The following is an 18,682-nucleotide window of genomic DNA, read 5'->3' on the forward strand; positions in this document are numbered from 1 at the left end:
ACTACTGTGTGTGCTGGTCCAGCAGGCTCAACTCTTCTCTTCTTCCCTCAGTAGCCGCAGCAGCATCACTAAATCAGCGTCAGAAGGGCTCCCTAGCTCTCCATCCTTCCCCACTCTTGCCCTCAATCTGCCTCTTTACAACAGAAGCTGGCCCAGGCCACACTCCCTGTTAAAGTGAGCTGATAGCTGAAGTTTTCCCAGACAGGAAACCTTGAGCAGTACACAACTAACTCGCTCAGTCCACCGCCTTTGAAGCTGTAACCCTCTGTTGAGCTCAACAGTCTCTGCTTGACTAAAGCATCATACATTTATTTCCCCTTCAGAGAGATACATCCAGGGCTGATCTGGCTGACAAAGACACCATCTTGCTTCATATTTGGCCCAGTGGTTTGTTACTCATTCTCACTATTGTGTCTTGAAGTTTCTTGTCTTTGTTCTGGAAAATATACCCATTTTTCAAAGTTGCCTAATGGTAGCTTTCACAGTCTGACTAAGAGGCAACAATTTCTTCAGCCAGATTTTGGCCACATGCTCATATTTTCACTTTAGCATAGCACTGACACTTCTTCTCCTCCAATCCATCTCATGTTTCCTGCACACAGGTTGTGCTCACAGCCCTAATAAATTCTGTATCAGATGCTTTAAAGGCTTGGTGGATTCAGCATTGCGCTGTGTGGCAGGCAGTACAGCAGTGCTATATCTGAACAAATTGGTCTTGACTCAATGTGCTTGCTACAGGCTTGGGCTCACAGTAAAAAAATAGCCAAACAAAACAGTTCCCAGTCCAGCGTCCTGGATGGAGCTCAGGATCTATCCAGTTGAGACATCAGACTGCTTTGGTTGATCACAATTCACCACCCTTCACAGAAAGGACACGGTTCTGTTCCTACCAGTGGAGGTATTACTGTGTCAAGTGGGTAGGGCCACTTGGTATGGGAAACGCAGAATTCTGCTCCCGGAAAGCTTTCCAGGTCATCTGAGAAGTTACCTCAGATGCTGGTGCTTTTGTGCACATGGGAATTGAAACATGATAGATCATGTCCTGTGTAGGCATTGCCTTGACTGAAACAGCAAAGAAAAAGGTTGAGGAAGAGCCAAAATATTTGCACAATATTTTTTTCATAATTTAGAAATTATGAAACTTCCACATAACTAGGTTCAAGTCTGAGGCATTAAAAGGAGCAGAATCAGATCTGGAAGACTCCTGCGTCTGAGAAGCTGCAATCTAGACATCCTCTCTCATCATTGGACTCATATTGAGGAGACTGTTGCAGTACTTCAGTCTCTTGAGCCTCTCTGTGCTGTGTACAGTTACAGACTGATTTGATTTTTTCTTATTTTATTGTATAGACTGGCTAAGTGCTGTTTGGTGTAATGCAGGAACCAGAGGTCTAGCTAAGCATGTGCAGCCATTTGCACTTACATTAAAGAACTAATCCCCTCGGTCTGCTGTATATGAACTTAAATGACTAAAAAAAAACCCCAGCCTTCAGCTCAACTGCTCCAAATTACAATTTATTTTGCATTATTGGGGAACACGCTGAGGATCACCTGGAAAGAATAATAATTACCTCACTGTAAGCAGTACTCTCAGAGATTTCTACCATGTGCTTATTTTGTCTTATTCAGTATGTATCATTTTGATCTAAAATAATTTCTAAAAATACAGTCATTGCCTTTGGCTTTCACTCTACTTAAACTGTCACACAATGCTGCACATGGCCTGTTTTCTTCAATTATCCCAGGCCACCCTGAGTTAGACAGCATGCATTAACACTGCACTTCCTATAGCGTAACACATCTAAGCTATGGACTAGAACGTAGGACCCAGCATGCCAGCAAGGGAGCCACATTTGCATTGATACGCTTGGCCACAGTGATGCTGGGGGAGGGGGTAAGCAGAAGCTGTCACTTGACTCAATCTCTCTAAATAAATGAAGGAAAAAGAGACTTGATAAATGCATGATAATCAACACAACTGTACAGTGAAAGAATTATGGAAGGGAGGGTAAAGAGGAAACAGACATGTCTATTTGTAAAATGCCATCCTAACAAGAAGAGAGCAAGAGTTATAAGATCACTCCCCTAAATGCCTCCCAGGATGTCTTCTCTGATTAAGGATTTGTGAGAGTTATTGAGTTTTGAATTAGATGCACTTTAATAAAACAGTAGAATGTTCTTATCTGATTGCACCTGTATTGATTGTGTTAAAGAGGTCTATCCTCGGATCAAGGTCAATGATTTTGCATAAATTGACTACCTAGATGGAATCACTAGCAGTATTTAGGACTCCCATAGTCTGTCCACCCTTTCAGTGTATGATACTTAACTGTGAAACCTAGAGAGAAGAACTCAATGTCCATTCCATATTCCCTCTGTTTTCTAGCAGTACAGTACTTACTCTAGTTAAAGTATAAAATAAATTTGGAACAGACCGCTTATGCTAGTAAACTCTCTAGCAACTCTCTTTATCAACTAGAAAAGGAAATTTTGCATCACATCTATTTAAACAGCAATGTTTCACAGACTTAAAAGAAACCCTGACCATATTGAAATGTTGTACTTCATGTAAATCTCTTTCTTTACCCTGGTAAAACAGGACATTAATCTGATTCATTGTTCCATTGGTTTCAACAGAACATATCCAGCTCTCTGCTGTGGTGTTACAATTCAGATGGTTTCTAAGTGATACTCTCACAGTTCTCCTCAGTAACTACATATATATTTTAAAGTATTGTACATATAATTATATGTTTAAAACTTAAAATCACACATAGCCACCTACCCACTTCTAGTCTCTTAGCTTGCCCTGCCTGGGACCCTGGGTGCAGACCTCAGGAGCACAGGAAGCAAAGGCTGCCAGCCAACTCCCAGCTTTATTTAGGAGTGGATAACAAGACCTCCAGGGCTTAACTAGACCAGGGAGCTACCACAATGAGTGAAGGTCCTTGCAGGCTGCTGAGGCTGGCAGTACCACATGAGTGTGTAAATATACCTTCTGGGTTGACCTCAGTTCCACAATCAGCCATGAGAAGAGATCAGCTTTGCACTTTCAGAGTCAGCAGGCAGACCTTCTCCTAGCCACCCTGACTTGCTCCTGACCCCACAGAGGATGAAGCAGAGGAAGAGGGCTGTTCAACAGGCTGCTTACTGCTGATGGAGAGACACAGCAAAGCAGAGGTGATATTGAAGCTGAGGGTATGAACCTTTTGCATGGGCACAGTGAGCCTGCACTGTAGCTGAGAAGGGAAGGAGGCAGCCCTAAGATGCCCCTTCAAAACTCAGCCTGAAGCAGCACTTGGCTTGTGAGTTTTGCAGATAAGCAAAGGCTTGTTACCAATAAGCAGGTGGGGAGATGTCTGGGTAAATCTGTACCTCTTCAAATGCTGCAGGAGCCTTCTTCACTTCATGGCAAGTAATGGAAAATGAATATTGGCTGCAAGTGGAGAAAGCTCCCATCACATTTATAGGCTGGAAAAAGGACTGGCCAGGATCCACAAGCCGGTTGCTGTTGGAGAAGCTGCTGACAGGCTGAGGAAGAGAGTCTGAAGGGGACAGCTGCAGGGGAAGAGATGGGCTCGCTGTTGAAAGAGGCGAGGGAGCATCAGCGATGCAGGTGTTGAGGCTGCTGGAGGCCCAGATGGTGAGAGATTTCCTGAGTAATATTTCCAAATGCCACAACTGAAACACATAAAGAGGAGAGTGATCCCAATACCCATTGAAAGCAAATTTTGTTCATGACAACATGAGGTCTGTCAGCAAGGCAAGGAAAACCTGCCACTGCAACTCCAGACAGAAATGCATTCTGTCCATGTAAAATACAGCTCAGGCGCCTGCTAGATAACTAACTGCTTGTCTTTCTGGGCAAAGTTCAGCCCCAGCACCAGACACAGCAGGAAGGGATTTAGGGGAAACAAAGCTTGCCAGGGCTATCTAGAGCTTTCTCTGGAAAGTCTTATACTTGTGCACATCCCAAGCTTCAGAGACCACCTGGCCAAGGTGACAAGCACCCAAAGGAGGAAAAAAAGGAAAGCATTTGCTGGCTACCTTTGAGCCAAAAAGTCATACTTGCTGTCTATGGTGAAGGACACCAATAAGATTCCTGTCTCGTCTTCAGCTGGCACACTTTCACAAAGGGTAGGATTTCATTTGGATGATACATTGGCTCCCATCTGTTTGCCTTATTTTCCTGGTGCTGCTAAATGCTGGGGAGGAGTGAGCGTGTTCATTTGTGAGTTTCCTACTCCCTGTATCCTCCCGCTGGAGTGACTGCAGAAGGGAATTAGGAGATGGTGCTTCTCAGCCAGAAGCAAGTGGTTCAGACAGGACTGTGTCCAAGCACTAGCTGGTCACATGAGTTTCTCTGGATTACTTGTTATCACATTTACCTCAGCTGCTGAATGTTCTTCATCCATCAGCAGGTAAAACACATAGCAAATTTTGCTCAAAATTGAAGCAAGGATAAAACACTTATTTCTTATCAGCGACAAGTAGGATCCCTTTTGCTTGCAATTCCACTGAGCTACTAAGATAAGAGATACCTAATCCTTTTCTTTCACGCATTAGCTGCTTGTTTCATTTCTCACTAATTAACTTAATGTAAGAAAGAATCCATAGGCTTTTGAACAGGCTCAGCTACTTGTTTCCCTGCTATAGCAGTTACAGGGCCTAATAAGCAAGGAGCTCCTGACGCAATTCCAAGCAGCAACATTGCTCTTTTACTGCTGCTCAGCAAGGATTTTGATTTTCTCTTATTTGGCAGGAATGAGCAAAGGTCTCCTTCCAACAGACAAGGTAGTTTGCTTAGAAAGGTCTGTGTTCTGGGGTTTGCAGGGATGGAGGAAAACTAAACAAGCGAGTGAGGCAGTGACTTCAGAGGAACGCAAGCCATCAGATCAATGCACTAAATGAAACAGAGTAAGCATGTTGCTTCAAAGAGATTTGTACCCTGGCAACCACAGATTTTTCAGGCTTAAAGCATGATGTTTGCCATTTCTCCTAGACTCGTTTTCACTTCTAGGAGCTGCAGGAATGAGCAGCAAATGCTATAGACTGTCTTCTCATTCTATAGGCATAGACCAGCATTTGAGGGAATCCTCAGTGATTGTGAGAACTTGGGCCACAGTGGCTTTAAATGAGGAGACATGGGTATTGCTGGTAAGAGACCCCCCAGATACTTGGGCAATGTGCAACAGAGAGGCCAGAAGTAAACTTCTGGGCTACTGACCTGTGCTGAGTGTCCTGCTACAGGAGTTGCACTGCCACTGGTACTCACACTAGAGGATTTTAATGTAGCCCACTTTTACCCGCACAAGCTGCCTTCATTTTCAGAGCAGTCAAACCCTGCCACGCCTTGAAGTCAGAGCAGCAGCCCAAGTATATCAGTTAAGAGAAAACACTGCTGAAGAACTGGAGCCTTTGATTCAGTTTCTGTAATGACAGAGGCAAGCTCTTCAGGGCCAGCAGATACTCACATTTGTCCTTTCCCCTTGCACTACTTGGACAACGGGACACGGTCAGGGCCTTTCTCTGTTAACTAACAATATCTAGGCTGCCAGGGAAACTCTGAGAGACTCTGGTGCTCTGGAGATTCAAATGTAGACCAACCTCCCCAGCCATTCCCCCTCTCTGGACAAGGCTCAAGGAAACTACCCCAAACCTGCTAAAGCCAGGGCTCAGGTGGACTTTGCCTGACTGGACACAAATGAGGGAGTGGGAGCAGGCAGGGGTGGGAGTTGGAATTGGCAAAGCTTTACGTTCAGATTGGGTATCCTTCATGGTTTCTCTTCAGCACTTTCTCGCTAGTTTAACCCCAGCAATGGCAAGCACTATTTCTCACAGCCTTCCCAGCAGAGCTCTGCACACTGGTGCTGTGGGTCACTGAGGGCACCTCAGAGAAGGACAGAGAAGACAGGGTGGATAAATGATGACTTTTTGGAGCTCACAGTGACACACTTTCAGTCTCACCAAACAGTCTGCAGTACATATTTGTGTCTGTCTTCACAGACACAAGTAGCAGGGCTGGAAACATTCCTTTTTTTCCTTTTTAAATGAAAGGGAAGACAGAGTTATCCCTCAGGATGTCTGTCTGCAATCAATAGAGATACAGCAGTAGGCACTGTGGTTGCAATAAGCCAGAACTAGAAATAACAAGCCAACTCAAATCAAATATCTGTCGAGTTCCCGTCTTCTCCTAAACTAGAAATGCAAATTTCTCCTGTTTCTATAAGCACACATTGGAAGCAATCACCATGTGTTAAAAAAAAAAAAAAAAAAAAAAGTCTGAAGCCAAGCAAAGAAAGTTCAATGTGTGTGCATAAAAGGAAACATCTCAGATCTCTCCTTGAAAAGCTTTCAGGTGTGAAAATGTACGGCATGCTTTCACATCCAAAGCACTAAGTCTCCATTCCAAAAATCAGCATCGTCCATGACATGTTCTCAGCAGCCCAGCTGAAGGGGCAAATGAATGCGGAGGCTGAGGAGACACGGTGCTGCCTGCCCAGACAATGTCTCAGCTGGCCTCCGACACTGCCACCCATGCTGTGCCTGCTGTCTGCATCCACCGAGCACTTATCTCCCGGCAGCTGTTAAATAGGCTGGCATCTTTTGTCGACAGCGACTTCAATATGAAAAAATCAAAACACACTCAAAAAGAAAAATAGAGGAAACTGGAAAGCACATTAAACCCCAACTGGAACAACAAAACATAAACCCGGGGCGGAGGAGGAAGAAATAGAAGATGAGGAAATTTATAGCAGCTGTCGACGGAGCTGCTTGCTGCAAACAGCAAATGCTTCCAGGGCCACCCATTTTACCTCGTGAGGCACCCGCCTCTGCTGCAGCAAGCTTGCTCAGACTCAGTTAGCAAACCCAGACACACCTATCAGACTTATAAATAGGCATTATATACGGAGATGGCCAGTTCACTATGCCTCTTCTTTGTTAGCATGTTCAAACTTTCCCTCTACTATTTCAGGAGTTTGTGTGCTGTTCCAAACAAAAAGATACAGGCAGAACTGGAGTCACTGCAGGCAGGTAAGGCGGAAAGCTCTGGACCCAGGGAGCTGGATAGACTGGGACCCAGTCTCCCCAATGTTCTACATCTCCATAACCCTTGGACATAACTTTTTGCAACAGAGACATCTCTCCTTCCCTCCCACCTCATTCTTGGGTGAATTAGGAGAGCGGAGGAAGAGGAGTACTTCCAAAGGTTGACTTAAGTCTGCCAAAGGTAATCTATCCAGGGATTTCTTTAGTTACAAGGGAGAGACAGGCATCATCTAAAGTAGGATTTTGAACAGGAGCCCAACTTGGCTGATTTAAATCACTTCTTTATGATTCAAGCATGATTTCTGTTCCTGCCATGTGGCCTGTGGGGGAAAAACTGCAATGAGAATGAGACCCCAGCCAGGAGGAAAAGCTACAGAGCCATCAGCACTGAGAGCCTCCAGCTGCTCCTGGTTTTTTTATACAGCTTTAACTGGGTTGCCATTTTGTGCTGGTGGGCTGCTTCCTCCAGCCTCCTGCACTTTTTTCTTTTGAGCATCTGTCTTGCCCAGCTTCTCTTTCTCACTTCACTTTCCCTCCTTTTCCATTTCAGCTTCATTCCTCCTCAGGAAACCTCCCACGTCCAGCCATCCCCAAGCCTCAGCACCAGCACACTGGCTGTCGTGACCGTGCCGTTGCCTCCCGCTGCACACTTCATGTCCCCCTTCTGCCGTGCGTGGCCAGGCCAGTTACACGGTACGGGCTGCAGTGCAGGGGCAGGACCTGTCTGCTGGCTTGCCTGTGCAGCGTCTGGGATGGTGGAACTCATTCTTGGCAGCTGGTAAGTCAGAACTGTAGTAAACAGGATCCCCTGAGAGCAGAGCATGCAAAACCCCATGCAACTGTCCGCTCAAAACCATGATTGTTCCAGGCATCTGAGTTAAGAAGATGCGTGGGGAGTCCAGGGAAGAAGACATGAGCATTGAACTGAGCGCTTTTCTAACTCCACTTTATATGTATTCACTTTATGAAGGTCACACACACAGACACACACACACTGATTGGTTTTTCTTGAGACTCAGAGAAACACGAGGCAATGCTGCTTTATGTCAGCAAGACTGAGTAAGAGTGATAACAAAGGTGATAGGACCCACATCAATAATACAAAACTATCATTTTCCTACTTTCTGGAGCTTTCACACTTTAAATGCCTTGCTTTCATTTTACCTGTTTGTTAATAATTATTAGCCAAGGAACTCTAGCCTAATACACTCAGTCTTTGTGCCAAGTTAGCTCCTTAAGGGTGCATTTTTAAGAAACAACATTGAAGTTATGGTATTCATTCAGGTAGGGAGACAATATGTGCTCCTCTGCATTTGCGGGATCAGGCAAGATTGGCATAAACATCCTGATAATAACGCAGCCGCATTATGCTAGGGCTTATATACTGCTTTCAATATACTAGATTCAAGCCTATATTTAAAGCAGTACAAAAACTGCATGTAGGCAAACCCTTGGGAATATGTTTTTACTCTTCAAACAATTGTAATCAAAGGAACAATACTGACCCCACTGCAGTCAGTGGGAGTTTTACTGCACATTGTTTTCAGAAGTTCTTTCAGCTCCTGGAGAAATTTCTGTTAAGTCAACAGGCTCTCATAGTGCAAACAGCTTTGCGAGGTTAAAAAAAAAAAAAAGAAGGGGGGGGAGGGGAAGAAAAAAAGGAAATAACACCGACTGATCAAAGGCAAATCTATGACTGCATCGCCTACATACACATTAACACCTCATTAATACTACTTGTACCTACCAAAGAAATCAAGCGTGGGAACAGCTCTGGCGCAAAGTAAACAAGTCCTAGGTAGAAATCCTGCTTTTTTCTGATAGTACCAGAAGTAGCAGGTCCTTGATTGCAGTAACTTTCTCTTACCATTTATGAGAACAGAAAGGAAAGACTTCAACATTCTGTGACAAAGAGTTCCCATGTGAGAACTCATAACGATCACGATAAAAACAACAGCAGCAAATTGAAGATAACAGGCTGTTTTTTTCTTAAACATAGTACCAATTTTACAGTATGGTTAAAATATCAGAATAATCTTTTCAGCAAAAAAACATCAAAAGACTAACATAACCTTGCAGATGTTCCATAGTCCTAAAGGTAAGACAGCATTAGAGATTGGTCACATCTCAAAATTCTCCATTGATAATTCTCAGTTCTGCTGGCATTTCCATTTTTATAATATAGTGCCTCACCTCTGTCAAGAAGCAGAGCTCCCTGTCATTTTTGTCCTACTCCCTCCACCTGCTCCCAGCCAAACTCCCCAACCACTTTCCTTACTGTACTTCCAGCTCAGCCATCTTTGCACACCTCTTTAAAAACACTAACCTGGCAGAAAACAAGTGCCTTAAAGACACACAGAACAAATACAAGATATTTTGGTGCCTCATTGGCCTAGGGAGCCACAGCTTGGGCAGGGCAGAATCAGCAAGCTCTTAGCTTGCTGCTCCCAAACCACCTCCACTGACCAGTGCGGTCAGGCTGAGGGTGTGCTTGTTGCACAAGTTACTGGGGAGAGCATCCCTTGTTCAGGTAAAGCCTCTTATCTCCCTTTCTGTACATTTTATTTCACGAGGCTTTAACATTGGGATAGGATCTGCTGTAGCTGTGCAGGGTCTGGAGTTTTACTAGACCATCGTCTACCTGATCATCAGCAGGCAAAAAGATAAAGCCTTCCTTGGGCCCATGCTGAATCTGCACCCGTTTCACTTCTCTAAAACCAATTTTGTTAAACCAGATCAGATGTTCTTATACTGACTTAGCTAAAATCAATTCCTAATTGATTAAAGCTAACTTGAAATAAAATTGCCTAGGCTATAATAAAGGGTGTCTGCAGCAATTTAACTGACTGGATTTAAAATAACCCTGTCAATTAAGAAGCTGCAACTGTTGAGCTTTTCATGACTGGGTTTGCTTCCTCCTCTGTGCTCAGGAAGCATTAAGTGCAGTGGGGACCTAATCCCAATTAGTGCAGCAGAGTGGTGCTCTGGGAAAACAGCAAGCAATCCAGAGTGAAGCTCATTGTGCAAGGCACCAGGCCAGAGATCCGGGTTCTGCTCTCAGCTCTCCAATTAGCCCCTTGCATTGCCTTGGGGACACTATCCTCCCTCTGTGCAGGTCAGGAAGAGAGAAGGCAAGTTCCCAGGGGCAGGAGCTGTCTCAAAGCTTCCATTGCAGGGCACTTAGCACCAAGGGGGTGCAGTCTTTTCAGGGTCTTTGGAGTACTGGCATTAACCAAATACTTTCCTTTTTAAAAATAAGAACACCATGCCTTGCATTTCTTCAACAGCACAGCCAATTTTATTTTTTTTTAAACTTGTGTACATCCATGGGTGAGAAAGAAAATGAAGCTGAAGGTTGCTTCTCTTCATTTTAAAGGCTTGTGTCAAATCCAGACAGAAAAAAATCCCCAAACGCCCAAAACTCCTGTGGCCACAAACCTGCTGATGAAAGTCAGGTGATGTGATCTGGGGTGCTAACCATACATTTGGGTACTTTTATAGGAGGACTCTGCACTACAGCAGAGGTTTAGCACCAGCTTATCGATGAGGGCCTGGGGAGGCATATAGCACTTGGCTGCTTTCCCTCTTTTTCCTGTGTCAGCTGGAGCCACCGCTGCCAAGCTGGAACCCACATCAGATTCAGAGCACTCCCAGTTTTTAGGAGACAGCTTTAATATGCTCCTAAGTTATTGAAAACCTTTGTAAATAGGTGTTCGAAGCACTGAGCACCGAACATCTTCCTTCTGCAAGAGCAGAATTTTCTGCCTGGTACAGCAGCCAGTACGGGGAATGAGGGTGGCTAAACGCTGCTACCTTCAGGGAGATGCATCCATACAGGGTTAGGGAAGTGAAATAAAACATCTCCTTCAGTCCTCTGTGCTGCATATCTTTTCTCTGCCAACCCACAGGGAACTGAAAAATACCCAAACTGCTTAACTGCTTATTCAGAACAGACAAGAGCCAAAGCTGGAATTGGTTATGTACAATCCTGAATGCTGGATTTGCTGGTAAAACAGAATTCAAATCCAGGCCGCCCTGTCTTTGTTTCTCCAGAACCAAAAATCAGACAGTGATTTTCTCCCAAACTGTAATATTTTTACATATACTTCATTTCCACATTTTGATTCCCTGCTTTGCCATCCATCCCACACAACATCCTTTCCCTCCTCCTGCCAATCACTGCTTCACACTTACAGCACTTAAACTACCTTGCATTAGACACAAACAAAGGGCCCTCCTTTTTGTTATGGTCCTCTGCAAACCAAAATCTTATATTGATATCAGTACAGAACAATGATAAGGAACTAATAAACATTTTAAAACTCCCTAGTTATGTAGAAGTAATTTAAACATGCCTAAAATCTAGCTCATGAGCAATGAGAGATATTAAAAAAAGAAAAAAAAAGCAATTGATTTCTTTGATTTTAATTGATTTCTTTGATTTTTTTTTTCCATTAGTAACTTCCCTAGCTACTCAAGAAATTATTTAAAAACTTTTTTAATATAAATTCTTTTTTAAGAAATATAGTCAACAGTGATGGGATTCGAAGATGTGTAAGTCACTTATTATTTCCAAGTACAACCCTGAAGCAAGATACATACATTTGCATGGGTATGTATCAATATGCGTGTGTTGTGTCTATGTGTGTGCATACATACATATGCATGTGCACATACACTCTTTGAACACTGAATTATCTATATATTAGGAATAGATTTAAGTTGCACAGTTCAGTCTAGATCTAATTTTGAATCTTCTCAACTTTCAGAGGTGTTTGGAGCTAAGCCTGGTTTTCAACACATAAAGAAATGGATCCTATTCAAAATTAAGAATCCATTTAAAGATCAAATATTTCTCACAAGTAACCTTTCCTGGAGTGGCAATGAAATTTGAGCTTTGCAGATGCGACAAGGTCACGTGAAAAACATAGAAACGTTACGGCTCTACCAAGATAACATAGTAAGGTAGTATTCAAATAAGTAACTAGGATTTCTGCTAGTGTAAATCAGCATATTCCCACTAGGTTCCTACCATATGGAAACCAATATACCATTGAAAGGAACACAACAACTTCAAAATCACATTTCTGTCCTTTGCTGTGAAAGAGAACAATACTAAGTCAATAAAGAAAAATGACAACTCTTTTGATTTGATTTCTTTAAGCATTTGACAGGAATTTCACTTCTTCTGTGTAATCAATTAACCTCATTTGTGTCGGGTTTTCACACAGTAACAAAAGACTGTGTAACATGGATGTGCATAAATTATCAAAAATACTGGTGAAAAAGTCAGGAATAGGAAGACGGGAGCTTAGAAAAAAGTGCTATATTAAAGATGCTTTTTATTTTGCAATTGACCACATTCCAAGTTAAATGTAGCCCTTTCTTATAGTCCTTAACATAGATTTCTCCTAGTTGCACTTCTGAAACTTTAACTCAACAAATCATTATGCTAACATGTTAAAACATAGTTATATTAAATGGCCTGTTGAAGACAATTAAACCCTTGTGAACACATGCAGAACAAGATTCCAAAATTATTGAAATGTAATCTTAATAAATAACTGTAATCAACACAAAATTTGAAGCCCAAATTTTGAGTGCATGGCAACAGGCAGCACATACATCTGAACCTTTGAAGGGGAACATCTTGTGTTTCAGAGAAAGAGTGTGACTATGGTCACCATAGGCAATACCCCCTCATGCCATTGCCCATGGGACACATACTCACCCCACAAACCCTTCTCAGCCTGTCCAACACTGAAAGCCGCTGCCTCTGGGTCCCCTTCAGCTGTAGGGGGTCACCATCAAGGGATGCACTGCAACCTGTGGCTGCACCACTGCCGCTGGGAAAAAGCAATGGATAAATGGCACAGTGGCCCTGCCCTCACAAACACCACCTTGACTTTAATAGATACAAATCTGAAGCCCAAATTTTGAGTGCATGAGGAAGTTAGCCATAAACATACATCCATTGCCTGCCAATGTATACATTACCAGCACTGAAGAAAGAAGAGAACACCTGTGCAGACAATAGTGGAAGCTGCTCCACTGCCATGGTCAGCCATTTGTAGCAGTGACTTTGCTTAATTTAAGGATGCTCACTAATTTTCTCTACCAGCTCTAGCCAAGGCCTGGGTGGTCCTGAGCGTCAAGCAGGCTGAATTGTTCCTTACACCCCCTCACTTAGAGGCAATAGCAGCCACGATGCCCGCGTTCAGCTCTACAGGACTTGGTGCGACAGTCAGCCCTCTGCCTCTATCGGTTTGATTTGCAGGTTACCACAAGAAACTTCAATAGTTTGCACTTGAATAATAAGTACATAAATAAGCCAGCATGAATAACACTCCTGGGAAATCAGCAATGAATTGCCAGGTGTATTTCTTACAGGGGTGTGGGGTGGGGGGAAGAGAAAAGGAGAAGATGAATAACCGGGAGAGAATTATGCTCCAAACCATCCCTGGTCACAGAGTATTGACAGAATAAGAAGTGCTGAACTGTGAGTTATTTGGAGATGCATTTGTCAGTCAGTGCACAACTTCCCTGAAGTCTGGGCTTTATATTTGTTTAATGCTATTAGAGCTGGGAAAGACTATTAGGAAACTGAGAGATGAAAATGATATCTGAAATTAGTATTTCTGACTGCTTTTCCTTCCTCCAGGTTATTTCTACAAATCAGATGTTGTGAATTCTTATCTTGTTCCCAAATCAAATAACTCCAGTGAGCAGCAGAGGCAGGGTTTGAAAGAGGAATCTCCAGTGGTCTGTGCCTCAGAGCTGTGGTTTATTCTCTCCCTCCTCAACTTTGAGGCAGCTTCATTAACTTCGACTTAGATTCCAGCCTCAGCTCCTGTTGTGGAGAGAAAAAAAAGGGATGAAAGAAAACCTCATCATGATCCAGCCAGACCTTGAAAAATTAGACCCACAGAAGAAAAGAATACAATCGGAACTTGCAAAGACTTTTTTTTTTTATTGGCCTTGTAATTTCCTCACTAAACATGCTTTTAGCAGCCTACCCCTCTCAGAATCTTAATTATATAGCGGCCCCTCATAATGGCCCCATTCATGGCTTTGCAGAGCAAAAGCGCTGTGATATCGCAAACACAGGAACTCAGAAGATACAGCATGTTCCCGAGGAAGGGTTGCACACCCACAGATAGCTGGCAGAGGGAATTTGCTACTTGGAGAACATAATATAATACAAATATGCAGATTTTTTTCTTTCTTTCTTTTTTTCCCTGAAGCAAGGAAGAGGAGATGCTGTGCCTGAGTCGTGTGTAAAGGGAAAAAAAAAAAAAAAAAAAAAAAGCTCTCTGATATACAGCTCTGAATAAAGCACAATATTATAGGCTCTCCATCTCTCTCCTCCACTATTTCCGACTGTTCACTGACTACCATAAATTAATATGACGTGATATATTGTATGGGCTGGAGACATTTTATGAGCTTTTGAAATCTTTTCCAACAGGAAATGTGAGGCATCACTTACTGTTCGGGCTTTTTTGGTTTTGTTTGGAAATGAACCACAGACTGAAAATATTTCATCTGAATCAAAACAAAGAATAATGAGTTGGTCAGGGTCCTTGAGAACTGGACATTTTTAGTGATTCAAGTACATACTTCTACAGACCCTTTCTCTGATAAAAGAAAAAATAAAATACTATTATATCAAGACGAATACAGTTGCAAAGTTTTCACAAGCTACTAGCTCTGACAGTCTGTTACTTCTGAAGCCCCCACTGATTTACACTTTGCAGGTACTTTTTGCAATCAGTTTTGCTTCTTAAATTGGCAGTCTGACTTTCTGTAAAACAAACAAAATAAAAATTAAAAAGGAAGAAAAAGCCACACCAGAGTTTTCTGAACAGAAACTATATTGTATGCAAAATAAAGCCAGAAAATTATATTCAATCACTTACATTAAATAAAAATCTTGCCGAAAAAGCTATAACTTCTGCAATAAGCAATATAAGAATTATTTAACCAAAGAAGTCACTGTTCAGATAAAGATCAACTCTGTATGTCCATACTTGTCTTTGGATGACAGTTTAATTAATTTAATTGATATTGATAGAGTTTGATATTATAATAGAAATGGTCCCATTTACTTCAGGATCTGCTGTCCCAGGCTTACTTATTAAATATTGACCAAAGTCCTCAGGATAATTTCATGAAGACCTACCGATTTTTGTCTCAGCAAATGTGCTCCCTCCAGAATTGTTGTGCTAGCCAAGTACCATAAGCTATATTCCTAGCTGGAATGGCAAAATAAAAGCGACCCCAGAACAATGGTAAGGATTATGGAAGAAAGGGAAAAGACTCATTCATCTAGGACCCTTGCAAGATCAAGGCAAAGTTTACTTTTGGTCCAACTTCATCCAGCCTAAAATTTTTTTTTAAATAATAATCTTACTGTATCTAGTATGGGCAGGTGTGATCCAAGTCAATTTACATACTAGCAATATCCTGATTAAAAAACAAACAAACAAACAAACAAACAACAAAAACAAACCCCAAAACCAAACGGAAAACCAAACCAAAAAAAAACAACCAAAAAACCCCAACAACAACTGTTGTATTGGATACAGACAGGCATTTGGACCCCGGGAGGTCGGGGATTGATAGAGAGCACCTCCTTGAAAACTTATGGATTAATCCATTCTTCAAGTAGTAAGACAAGGAAAAAAATATTACAAAATTTTTTTCAGGGACAGGCTCCCAAAGCCCTGTTTTATGCACCAGAGAGGCCACATCAGAGAGGACCAAAAGCCAAAGACTGCGCGCTGGCACCCAGCAGCCTGTGCATGAGCTGTATTAGGAATCACCTTCGGGCTGGTTGTGCTCCAGGAACCTTATCACAAGTGCGTACCAACCCACCACCACATTGGCACCTGGTAAGGAAGACAAAGGAACATAAAGAAAAAGCTACTTTCTCTCCTTTGAAAAATGTCTCCTGCAGAAGAGGGTGAACAGAGGAGTGTGTGCGAGCCAGACTATCCAACTGCACCTGCCCTGGACTGATGCAGTAGCATCAGTCTCCACATTTCATGAATAATAAATGCCTGTGTTAAAGGAAGGGATCACTACAGAGGATAGATTGAAGGAAAGCATAAGTTAAACAGAGAGAAATGCATCTAATACTTTGCATTTACCAACTGAAGCCCGGAGTTTTGCATCTCTAGGCAGAAAGAACAAATTGACCTCTTCACAGAAGTGGCACACTGAAGATGTTTAATGAATTGCTTCAGAAGCAGAATCAGTTCTGAACTGAACACAGGTATCTCAGGGAGGAAAAAGGCACATAAAAGCGCTGTGCAAACTGCTGACAGCACTAGCTATGTGAGAGACAATCAAGGTACTTAACGTTTTAAAACACATGCCCTGCATAATAACCAATGCTGCAGAAGCCTCAGTCACTCTTCCAAACACTAAATGAAGAGGAGCATTGCTGTACTAGGCTCGTAAAAGATATCCTTTAATCCTCTTGCAGGTGTTCTGAGTTGGAGAAATGTTAACTTATATTCTTCATATATCCAGGGGCCATTTTCCCCCTCAGAAGCTGAGGCGAGAGGGAGAAGGGGGCATCGCGCTATTGATTTTCTACAAGCGCACTTAATCTTTAGTAACTGCTGTCAGCATTTCCAGTGTTAGTGCCAACAGTGAACAAAGTGACTGGAGGAGTGCAGAGAGCTTGCTGCAGATGTAAGACTTGTGAAATCAGATGTTCTTCCTTCAGCCCAGGGTTAATTGGTCTAGTGGCCATACCCAAAAGGGTGTGGATGCAGGAGAGCAAGGCGGGGGGTCTCCACAAGCTCAGGCAATATATCCTGCAAAAGTGGCATGAGGCCACTCTGTAATTCCCCTGAGCCATCGGGACTGAGTCAACTAATAACACTCACCATCCAGAATGTACACAGTTCTTCTAATGAACATTTCCTTTAATGAGTGCTATGTGGTATCACAGAAAAAGTGCTCAGGCTGTGAGTGATGAGGGGGAAGCTGCTACTCCACTTCCAGGCCCTGCAAAGGCTGCTGGAGCAGGAAGAGGAGTTTTGCAAGAGGCAGTAGGTGAAAAGACTGGTAATAGCTTGTGCAGCCTTTTGTTTCTGGGTCACTAGGTCGAGTGCAGAAGCATGCAAAAGTTAGCTTCATCTCTCTAGCAGTCACCAGGTGCCTATGTGAAGCAAGGCAGTTGCTTCAGCCCAGCTCCTCCCGAGCAGCTGCTTGCTCTCACTGTGAACCCAGGCTGGCTCCCCCTGTGACGCTCTCTGTAGGAAATCATGGCAGCAAATCGACATATAGCTTGAACTGCTTCCTGACATCTGCAATGCCTGATTTATGTCAGGCAGGTGATATGTCCTCCTCACAGTAAATTACAATTGTCTTGAACTTTTCACCAACTTACCTACACTCTGCCTGCTAACATATCTCCCGCTGAGCGTACTTCACGCGCCCCGCTATTGCAGCTGCTATCTGTAAAAGGAAGCCCAGCGAGTAGAAGCACAAAGTCTCTCGTTGTCCCATACATAGGCAGATCTGCACATGCACGCTTCGCAGCAAAGGAGATCAATGTTCAGTCCCGAAGCAGCCACCGGGCTGCAGCGCCGTGACTCACAGATGGTCAGGGGCTGAGCCCCTCCGGCAGAGTGCGGGAGCGGGCACAGCACCCGCCACGGCACTTGCTCCCCTCTTACTTGGCAGCAGTTACTGAGCCTCGGTATCACAGAATTACGACTGAGTTTTCTGAAATGTACTGGTTGCAATTTTTTGTTGTTATTATCTCCTCCAACACAGTTTGGGCTTGCAATATTAAGACAGCTTGGGTTTACATACAGAGGGAATACAAATAGCTTTCCTGCAAAATAAGTGGTGGAAACACACCATTCGACGGTGTTGTGTGGCTTACAGGATTTATGGTCTCCTGTTTGGGATGAACAGTGCAGTTCTCTTGTGCTGTTTCCATTACGAATAATGCAGCCACACTAAACTCACCCTAATAAAACCTGAATGTATCACCACATTGTTCGGCACTCTGTATAGGAGAAACCCATCCATTAGCGAGGCGGGCACTGAAAACTCTTTGTGACAGGAGCAGCGCAGGGACGTCTTCACAGCAGCTATTCAGAGCCACTTTACAGCTTCCTGAGCACAACCCAGGCTGGGCTGCATGCCAGCAGCGAGGGAAATGGCTGGCAGAGGAGGCTCTGGCCACTGATCTGTAGATCACAGGAATGCCCCAGGGAAAAGGAACAGATACTGACAGCACCTGCTAGAGGGTGCCTGTCTACAGCCCATCTTTAACATTTGTTTTAGCCCACCTATGCCTTTGATGATTTCTTTGACAAAGCAAAATTATTAAGACTGCAAATTGGACGATCATGCCAATTCTTTGGCTGCTACATAGCTATTGGTGACCACCAGAGCCTGCATGGCCATCAGAAATGTTCAAACCAAAGCAGTCTCCCAAAGCAGCATGCTCAGAGGGGTGCTCCTGGGGACAGGAGAGGAAGCACTGCAGGCTTCCCGCTGGCCCAGCTGCAGGGGCAGAGTTGATGGCCACAAAAGGCATGACTGCTTACTCAGAGCAGAGATGAAACCAAAAGCAGTGAGAGCATCTACCAGCAACACCATC

This window comes from Falco cherrug, chromosome 6 (assembly GCF_023634085.1).
Source record: "Falco cherrug isolate bFalChe1 chromosome 6, bFalChe1.pri, whole genome shotgun sequence".
NCBI lineage: Eukaryota > Metazoa > Chordata > Aves > Falconiformes > Falconidae > Falco > Falco cherrug.